Genomic DNA, 11,291 nt, shown 5'->3' with positions numbered 1-11,291 from the left:
TAATAATAATAATAATAATAATAATAATAATAATAATAAAACTATGTCAATTGGCTCCATCTAGTGGTGACATAAATATTCCATAAATGCCATAATCCAGTAGTTTGGTAGTGATAACGTGGGTTAGACTTCACTGAAGTCTACTGAATTTACTGAATCTAAAATTTCACCCAGCCCTTTCTTGAAGGTGTCCAAGATTTGGGTATCAATTGCTTAACTGAGAATCTTTTTGTAAAGAAATTTTAAGTTCAAGCTTTATTGTCCCATTAGGGAAATTTGTTTTACAATAATAATAATAATAATAATAATAATAATAATAATAATAATAATAATAATAATAATAAACTTTATTTATATAGCACCTTTAAAGGTGGCTTCTCAAAGTGCTTTAGAGGATGACAACTATAAATAAGAAGAATACATAAGATAAAACACAATTACAATATATAAAGGAGACCGTGGATTGTGGTACAAAGAAAAGCAGAGGGGTGAAGAATGGAACCAGTTAAGTACAGGCTTTTCTGAAGAAGAGGGTTTTGAGTCTGGATTTGAAGGAGTTTAGGGAAGGTGACTCTCTGATATCCTTGGGAAGAGAGTTCCAGATCTTGGGGGCATAACAGGAGAAGACCCTGTCGCCCATACAATGTAGACGGGCTTGGGGGACAGTAAGGAGAGCAGAATTAGAAGAGTGAAGGTTGCAAGGTGGGGAGTAGGGCGATAATAGTTCAGACAGGTACTGAGGTGCCAAGCCATGCAGAGCCTTATAGGTGAGCATGAGGATTTTAAAGTCTACACAGAATTTGACCGGAAGATAAGATATAAGATAGCACCACAATGACAGACAAAATTTCACCAACAAAGAAGCAAGTGCAACAGTGTTACAGTAAGATAAGAGAGAAGATAATTAGAATACATTGTTTGAAAGAGATATTGCAGCTGGGATGAAAGATTTCCTGTAGCTAATAGCATTACACCTGGGGACACAGGGGCGTCTCCCAGACAGGAGAAGTGTGAACTCTCAGTGGAGGTGCTGAGAAACACAATCCATAATACACTTTGGTTTCTTTGCCACCCTCTCTTTGTAGAGTATATCTAAGATAAGTTGATTTGCTCCAATTAATTTACGACTTAATTTGACTATTTTATTCATTCTTTTACAATGGTACTGATGTTACCAAACCGGCAAGTGAGACAGTAAGCAAAAGACAAAAAAGAGGCAAAAGAAATGTTTCTAAGACCTAAATGATTCCCCTGTCAGATACAACATTTTTAAGAATCTGTAATAGAAGTTTTGATTACTGAAGTACTACAGAAACAAAGAAAAAAACACACCCAACATTAAATTACTATTACTAGCACTTTGCTTATTGTAGAAAGCTTAATGTACTCTCAGTTGTAGCTCCATAGTTTATACAGGGAATGAGTTATTACAGTCTCATCTTATCTCTTAATGACTTAATTACACTTTTATTTAAGCTAATAGTTTACATAAACAATTGTTTTTGCTTTTTGAAAGATACACAGATATAATAATAATAATAATAATAATAATAACAATAATAATAATAACAATAACAATAATATTTATAATAATAATAATAATAATAATAATAATAATAATAATAATAATAATAATAACAACAATAATAATTGCTTACACTTATATTGCGCTTTTCTGGACACTCCACTCAAAGCGCTTTACAGGTAATGGGGACTCACCTCCACCACCACCAATATGCAGCATCCACCTGGATGATGCGACGACAGCCATAGTGCGCCAGAACGCTCACCACACGTCAGATATGTTATGCATATAATGATTAATAGCTGAAAATAATTCCTAAAAGTCTAATCAGAATGTTGGAAACTGGCCTTTTTTAGCTTGTAATTATTTCCTTCCTTCCTTCCTTGAGTTGTGGGACACCAGATCTCTATCTTACCCCCTACCTGGGACATCACCCTTCACTGGTTACATTTACTGACACCTACAAAAGGCCCACAACACTAAGCCCATGAACAACAGGAAATGTTTGGAACCATTTTTAAAGGGTTAATTTAAGTAACTGGAACAAAAGTCAGAAGACACTGGGGCTCTTGACCTGAGGGCCATTTCGGTGTGAGGAACCTTGATGCTAAAAATGAGAAAACCCAACAACAATAATACAATAGTGATAAATTATGTTATGTGAACCTTGTCTAAAATGCGGCTTTATTTTAACATATAATTTAACTATGACATAGTTATTGTGGTTGTGACAGTGGCAATGACAGAACGGAAATCCCCATACATCAGGTCAGTGCATTATAATGCAGCAACAGCATGTTTTCTTTAAAAAAGAAGCCACCACAAAATGCTCTACTATATTTTAACTGTTAAGCATACTTTGTAGTAGCATGTAATTGAACACATGGTTTAGCTTTATCTTATCAGTTGACAAGATCATACAGTAATATCGGGGAGTACCGCCATACTTCACTGTGGAACTGAACCACTGGTCTGCTGGTTACACATGTCTGTTTACATTTGAATGCAGGCTTTTGAGCTATTCTGCCTTCAAGCTAGCTCACTTAGTGCATTGGGCATTGACAAGGCACTCTAAACACTCAAGAGCATTTAATTCCATCTCTCAGAGATTTTTGTGGCAAATGGGTAAAGGGCATTTGCTGAATTCAAACCAGTGTTTAATCACTGTGCCCAGAAGCAATGCACACCCGGACCTAGTTTAAATCTACATAATTTGAGAAATAAGCACATTCCTTTTTCACTTAAGGGAACTGCTCCCAGTGTTTAACTTTGAAGTATATTTGGTAACGGCTGCAGTCATTGGCTCCAGTCACTTGGGCACACTGCTTTAAAGGAGTAGTTCATGCCATCTGTATTTTGCTCTCATTTCATTTTATCACATGAGGCACATGCTAGACGATGTGCTGCAAGTGATTCACGGTTGTTGTTCCTGCTCAAATCTGTGCTTGACATGATAAGTGGCTACTGTCTGAAAAACAGCTGTGTGGGGAAGTGCATGCAGGAAAAAAAGTAGTTTAGCACTGTACTAAGCTGCAGAGCCTTGTCTAGTAGAAGCATTTTAAAGAAATGTTTAAACTTCCCATCGGAAAACATTTCATAAAAAAGCTGAAATCGGGCTTTTTAGCAAGTTAGGTAAATGCATAACCTCTAAGACTAGAATAGATACAGATAAGCTAATTTCCTTGGTTATTGGCAGGAAGACAGCAGTCAGAGAGGGAACTATGTCAGGGTCAAGATCCGCAGGAATTCACTGGCTGAATTTCAGGTCTCAGATGGCGGGAACATCCTGTGTATTCTTTTTTCACTGCTGTCTGGTTACATCTCATGAGTAAGATCTTTCTCTTGGGTTTCACTTCTATATTTATTATACATTGATAGCAAAATTACACTTGTAAGGTTAAGAAAGTTCTGCTTTGTGTTTAATAGAATACAAAAATATCTTAAAATACTAAATAATAAAATGAACAGTGTGAAAATAGGGAATAGTTAAGTAAAAAAAACACAAATAAAGAATAAATATACATATATACTCAAACACCGATAGTATCATCATAATTCTGAAATTAAAAGTCAAAGGAACAGTACTTTTTGAAGTGGTGTGATAAATTACCAACAGGAGTTATATATTCACTATTCTGAATACATAACTGACCTTATTACTTGTAAATGAAAAAATGAAGCATACACTCTATAAACCCATCATCTTATCTGCTCATAAATATATCTCCGGAGGCTGGAACAAAGATTGTATAAAGTATAAAAAATGACAATTAGGATAATAAAGGTCTGTAGACTGTGGTGACCCCTTGTGGACAGTAGTGATAGTAGGTTTATTAACTAACTCAAATCATGACTTTTTGACACCAGCCACAATGGAAGATCAGATCAAAGCACCATGTGATGAATTCTTCAATCTGGTGGATACTTGCTATCCATAGTACTACATAGTACTACAATCCTTCATTTTAGCAGCCACATACCTCTACAACTCACAACTAGCAACCCACTAAAGCTAAGCAGGTGTGAGCCTGGTCAGTACCTGGATGAGAGACCTCCTGGGGAAAACTAAGGTTGCTGCTGGAAAAGGTGTTAGTGGGGCCTGCAGGATGCGCTCACTCTGTGATCCATGTGGGTCCTAATGCCCCAGTATAGTGACGGGGACACTATACTGTAAACAGGCGCCGTCCTTCAAATGAGATATAAAACTGAGGTCTTGACTCTCTGTGAAAAAGAGCAGGGGTGTAACCCCGGCGTCCTGGCCAAATTTCCCATTGGCCTTTACCAATCATGGTAATAATAATAATAATTGCTTACACTTATATAGCGCTTTTCTGGACACTCAACTCGAAGCGCTTTGGTAATGGGGACTCCCTCCACCAGCACCAATGTGCAGCATCCACCTGGATGATGCGACGGCAGCCATAGTGCGCCAGAACGCTCACCACACATCAGTTATCAGTGGGGGAGGAGGGCAGAGTAATGTAGCCAATTCATAGAGGCTACATTACTCTGGTCTCCTAATAATCCCCATCTATGAATTGGCTTCATTACTCTGATTGGTAAAGGCCAATGGGAAATTTGGCCAGGACGCCGGGGTTACACCCCTACTCTTTTTGAGAAATGCCCTGGGATTTTTAATGATCACAGAGAGTCAAGACCTCAGTTTTACATCTCATCTGAAGGATGGTGCCTTTTTACAGTATAGTGTCCCCGTCAGTATACTGGGGCATCAGGACCCCCACAGATCACAGAATGAGCGCCCCCTGCTGGCCCCACTAATAACCCTTCCAGCAGCAACCTTATTTTTTAACAGGAAGTATCCCATCCAGGTACTGACCAGGCTCACACCTGCTGAGCTCCAGTGGGTTGCTAGTTGTGAGTTGCAGGGTAATTAAAGCTGCTTGCTAATGCTTTATGTTATTGGGTGAATCACTTGGAATTTAAACACTGGTAAAAATGATCATATTGAAACAATACAGTGTGAGTTTTAAGTGAAGTAACTAAAACACAATAAAGTGAGGGAGGACAATACAGTCACTAAAAAAAACCCTTTTGATTGTGACAATCAATTTTGTTTCCAGAGCACATCACTGTCAGGTTTTATTCACTTACACAAAAAAAGGAAGATTGTCCAGTATGTTACTAAACAGACGCATAAAATCCACCATCTAGGGCTAGAGCAGAATAGCTTATTATACAAATAGATTTGTGATGAGAGAACTGCACCCCCAATAACTTTATTAAAATGATAAGACAGGAAATACATTTATGGGTTTTATTTTCAATGTATCACTGTTTGATGCTATTATTAAACAATTTCATTTAAAAAAACAACAACCCTATTTTAGATTCTCTCGGTCCATGTAGAAAACCTGAACTAGAGGACTATAAGACAATAGGGAATAGTCAAACATATGAAGATAATAGCGTCAGCATGCGTAGACTGCAAAGGAACAAGTAAAGGTTTAATCCATGCTGAAAAGAGAAGAAAAGAAGCACAATGTTTCGTCTATGTTGCGGCACAACCAAAAATGTATGTTTCTTTTCTTTTCACCATGGAATGAACCTTTACTTGTTCTTTTGCAACCTTTATTTATAAATTATATTTAGAAATATTGTGTTTAGAAAAGGTAGGTCTTCCTTTACCAACTTTTTTTTTAACCAGCACATTAACAGAGACTCATTAAGTGAATTCGGCAGGCCTGCTTCTGAAATGTCTGTAGTTCTAGCTGATCTGCCACTAGAGGCCACTACATTGCTTCTAAAAATGCTTGCAGATAGTCACAATGGGGATTATTTTTTAAATTATGAGTTAATTGGTAAAGGGTGTAGGAATTCACATTATTCACATAATTCACACCTATCTGGGTGTAATTAGGTCATAGTTTGGTATAAAAACAGTTTGCATGTACATTGCTTGTTTGCATGGCATTAGTGGTGTTTGGTATCATTAAAATATTGTCTGTGTGATTTGTGTTAGGACTGAACAGAAAAAAAATAATGTATCCTTTTAAAAAAATAAAAAAAAATAAAAAAAACTGTTTTATTGTGAGTTTTGTGTGACAATCATAGGGATTGAGCCACTCGGGTAAGGGTCCAATTTATTATCTTTTCTCCACCATCAACAGACTGCTCAAGCCAAACTGCCCCACCACATTACCTGCCTCATCACAACTTTGCAACACATTCTTAGATTTCTTTAGTTCTAAGATTGACAACATCCGGCATCACATTCTCTCCACTACGGATATAATTTCCACACCTCCTCCCTCCTCATCCAACTTCTCTGGTTCCCGTCTCTCCAGCTTCTCTCTTCTTGACTCAGCATCCCTAAACAAACTAGTTACGCGCATGAAACCCACCACATCTATTTTAGATCCCATTCCCACCACTTTATTCCAGTCCTGTTTCTCTTCTCTCTGTCCCATTGTCCTCAATATAATACATGAATCCTTGAGCACCGGCATTGTACCAACGGTCCTCAAAACTGCTACTATTACCCCAGTGCCAAAGAAGCCTAACATGGCTCTCGACAATCTTAACAACTTTCGCCCCATCTCCAACTTACCCTTTCTCTCTAAAATTCTAGAACGTGCTGTCACACTTCAGTTACATAACCACCTCATGACAAACAACCTTTTCGAACCCCTCCAATCTGGCTTCCGTCAACTTCACAGCACAGAAACCGCCCTAGTCAAAGTCACCAACGATCTCCTAATAGCTTCTGATTCTGGTTCTCTTTCCATACTCATCCTTCTCGATCTCAGTGCTGCCTTTGACACTGTTGACCATAACATCTTGCTTTCTCGTCTCGAGACTGTGTTTGGAGTCTCTGACACTGCCCTCAAATGGTTTAAGTCTTACCTCACTGATCGCTGTCACTTTGTCTCTCTCAATGGGTACAGGTCTGAAATTGGTCTTGTCAAGTCTGGTGTCCCTCAGGGCTCAATACTGGGCCCCTTGCTCTTCAGCATTTACATGTTCCCACTTGGTCAGCTTTTAAGATCACATGGCCTCAGCTTTCATTTTTACGCTGACGATACTCAAATATACATCCATACCAAACCCGACACTGATGTGGCTGTCTCTATTCTATCTAATTGCATCTCTGACATAAAAATTTGGATGACTCAAAACTTCCTTCATCTTAACTGTGACAAGACTGAAGTCATGCTTATTGGTACCCCCCATCAACTTCGTAAAGCCAGTCCTGTAACCGTGTCTGTAGATGGCTCTGTACTTGAGCTCCAATCAAAATTGAAAAACCTTGGGGTTATATTCGATTCTGGCTTAACATTTGACCCACATGTACAGCATACTGTCAAAACATCTTTTTTTCACCTTAGAAATATCGCAAGACTACGCCCTATGCTATCATTAACTGTGGCTGAAAAGCTGATCAACATATTTGTATTCTCTCGAATTGACTACTGCAATGCTCTGCTCCCTGGGGTATCTAAATCTACTCTGAACAAGCTGCAGTATGTCCAAAATTCAGCAGCCAGAATCCTGACCAGGTCTAGTGCAAGTGTTCACATTACTCCTATCCTGGAGTCCTTGCACTGGCTTCCGGTCAAATTCCGCGTAGACTTTAAAATCCTCATGCTCACCTACAAGGCTTTACATGGCTTGGCACCTCAATACCTGTCTGAACTTTTATCGCCCTACTCCCCACCTCGCAACCTCCGCTCTTCAAATTCTGCCCTCCTTACTGTCCCCCAAGCCCGTCTACATTGTATGGGCGACAGGGCCTTCTCCTGCTATGCCCCCAAGCTCTGGAACACTTTGCCCAAGGATATTAGAGAGTCACCTTCTCTAAACTCCTTCAAATCCAGACTCAAAACCCTCCTTTTCAGAAAAGCCTTTACTTAACTGGTTCCATTCTTCACCCCTCTGCTCTTCTTAATACCATCTTCCACGGTCTCCTCTATTGTTATTGTTGTATTGTTGTAATTATAATTGTGTCCTGTCTTGTGAAATTTTCTTATTTATTATTGTAGTCTTCTTATTTATTGTTATTGTCATCCTGTAAAGCGCTTTGAGAAGCCACCTTTAAAGGCGCTATATAAAATAAAGTTTATTATTATTATTATTATTATTATTATTATTAGATTTTCAGAAGACTTTGAAGAGTTTTATAGTTCCTAATAAGATTGTCTGAAATTGCACGCAGCAGACAACATTTGGATTGAGAAAGAAAGGAGGATTAGCAAATTCTATAGAAGCAGCACATGAAATTCAATAAGATTTGGATACAATTCAAGACTGGGCATACTTACCATTTAATGTAGACAAGTACTCCAAATGTTTGTAGCAAAACCATCAACTATAAATACAAAATGGAAAAACAAAATTTCCTTTAAGAGATTATTTATGAAAAATCTTCTGCACTGTGGGTGAGCAATAAAAAGCAAATAGTGTTTGAATATATAGTTAAAAGAATTCAAGGGATTTTATGTTAAAATAGTACAGTGCACTAGTAAGACCTCATTTAGAATTTTATGCAAAATGGTGGTCAACACATCACAAAAAAGATATTTCTGACCTGGAAGTAATTTAGAGAGGAGTAACTAGATACACAGGGAATGTCCTGCACCGACAGGTTGAAGGAACTGAACCTTTATAGTTTGAGTTAATAAGACTATGAAGGGACCTGTTTCAACTAATCCTCAAAACATTGAAAAGTGGACCAGTAGAATACAAGAGGCAACTACATGGAAGTGAATTTAAAACTGAGAAAGGAGGCACTTATTCATGCGGAGAGTAGTGACAGCATGGAACAAGCTACCGAGCCACGTGGTTGAATTCTAGTTTGTTTAAAGAAACAGTCAGATAAGAGCCTTCAACCAATTAACTTGTAAATGGGCTGGATAGGCAAAATGGTCTCCCTTAGTTTGTAAAGGTCATATGTTTTTATTTGTCTATCTATACATACTACACAGCCAATTTATTAAATGCTAGAAGCAAACAGATAAGTCCTTTGAGAGCAAACCACATTACGAATCTCATATGACATCTTTCTTTGCATATGATGAAAAATACAGGCACACACATGAAGTATTTAGTCATTTTAGCAGTTTCTTCATTCTATATACCAATATTCACTCCTGCTCTTAGACAGCTGCCTGGTTACTTAGTTTTCATTGCACTCTGGATTAATAATGACTTAATTTAAATCAATCATTAATTTAATTAGTTCATATTACCGCTTACTTATATGGTAGACTGTGGTAGATACAGTATACAGTCCATTAGTTGGTACAGTATGTGGGGTTTTGAATAAACCTTTGTGGTAAACACCAGAAACCATTAAAATTAGAAGGTTTCACAGTTAGCATTCAGCAGGTGATGGATTTAAATTGAACAAAGCGCCCAATACAGCCAGCTGTTCAGACACATTGTCGCCCTCCAATGATTTTTCGCTTAGTTGCTGCTCATGTAAAAATAAAATTTGAGAATTCCACCCCAGGCATACATTTGGTAACAACTGCTGATGCATGTTTGACACAAGCCTACTCTAGGAAAAGGATTTTATTTTAACTGTGCATTCTTTGCTCTACTTAGACATATGAATTATGTTGACACATAACAGAATTATACATTGTTGGCATGAAATAATCATTATTCAAATATAAGTGTATGGCATCATAAAGGCAGTGACTTCAGTTAACCGATTTAGCTGAACCCGCCAGTTCGATCATTTAAAAAAAAGGTTTGTAATGTCTTGGGAGACCACAAAGGAAAACCAGGTTTCTTTTTTAAATCATATGGATGGACCAGGAAGTGGTATCATTTCTCCTAGACCATAATTTCCAAACCAAATTTCCAAAAGTGACTGTCGACACTGTGCAGGAAGAGGAGCTGTCCTGCAGATGAAGTATTACTCCAATGTTCTGACTACTTGGGTTTTTAAAGATCTGTGGCACTCTTCTTAAAAGCAAGAGCATAAGCCAGGAGTGCATTATGTGGGTGGAAAGCACTGAAAAGAATTAATCATTACTGATAGTGTTGTTCTCCTCAGCAGACAGACCTGGGCAAATTCAGTTAGATATCAAGATATTATTAACAAATTTCCTAATGTGTCTGATAAAGTCTTCAGTTAAATCCTTGTCCTTGATTTGAAATAAATTTTCCTTTGAAACCTGTACATAATTTTGTATAATGGTCAGTAGTTTTCAGAAAATGCCTCTTAGAGATATACAGTGCCTTGCGAAAGTATTCGGCCCCCTTGAACTTTTCAACCTTTTGCCACATTTCAGGCTTCAAACATAAAGATATAAATTTTTTATTTTATGTGAAGAATCACCAACAAGTGGGACACAATTGTGAAGTGGAACGAAATCTATTGGATTTTTGAAACTTTTTTAACTAATAAAAAAATGAAAAGTGGGGCGTGCAAAATTATTCGGCCCCTTTACTTTCAGTGCAGCAAACTCACTCCAGAAGTTCAGCGAGGATCTGTGAATGATCCAATGTTGTCCTAAATGACTGATGGTGATAAATAGAATCCACCTGTGTGTAATCAAGTCTCTGTATAAATGCACCTGCTCTGTGATAGTCTCAAGGTTCTGTTGAAAGCGCAGAGAGCATCATGAAGACCAAGGAACACACCAGGCAGGTCCGTAATACTGTTGTGGAGAAGTTTAAAGCCGGATTTGGATACAAAAAGATTTCCCAAGCTTCAAACATCCCAAGGAGCACTGTGCAAGCGATCATCTTGAAATGGAAGGAGTATCAGACCACTGCAAATCTACCAAGACCTGGCCGTCCCTCTAAACTTTCAGCTCAGACAAGGAGAAGACTGATCAGAGATGCAGCCAAGAGGCCCATGATCACTCTGGATGAACTGCAGAGAACTACAGCTGAGGTGGGAGAGTCTGTCCATAGGACAACAATCAGTCTTACACTGCACAAATCTGGCCTTTATGGAAGAGTGGCAAGAAGAAAGCCATTTCTCAAAGATATCCATAAAAAGTCTCGTCTAAAGTTTGCCACAAGCCACCTGGCAGACACCCCAAACATGTGGAAGAAGGTGCTCTGGTCAGATGAAACCAAAATCGAACTTTTTGGCCACAATGCAAAACGATATGTTTGGCGTAAAAGCAACACAGCTCATCACCCTCAACACACCATCCCCACTGTCAAACATGGTGGTGGCAGCATCATGGTTTGGGCCTGCTTTTCTTCAGCAGGGACAGGGAATATGGTTAAAATTGAGGGGAAGATGGATGCAGCCAAATACAGGACCATTCTGGATGAAAACCTG

Source organism: Lepisosteus platostomus, chromosome 7 (genome assembly GCF_059453375.1).
Source record: "Lepisosteus platostomus isolate fLepPlt1 chromosome 7, fLepPlt1.hap1, whole genome shotgun sequence".
Lineage (NCBI taxonomy): Eukaryota > Metazoa > Chordata > Actinopteri > Semionotiformes > Lepisosteidae > Lepisosteus > Lepisosteus platostomus.
The sequence above is the reverse complement of the archived record's forward strand: the minus strand, read 5'-3'. Positions refer to the sequence as shown.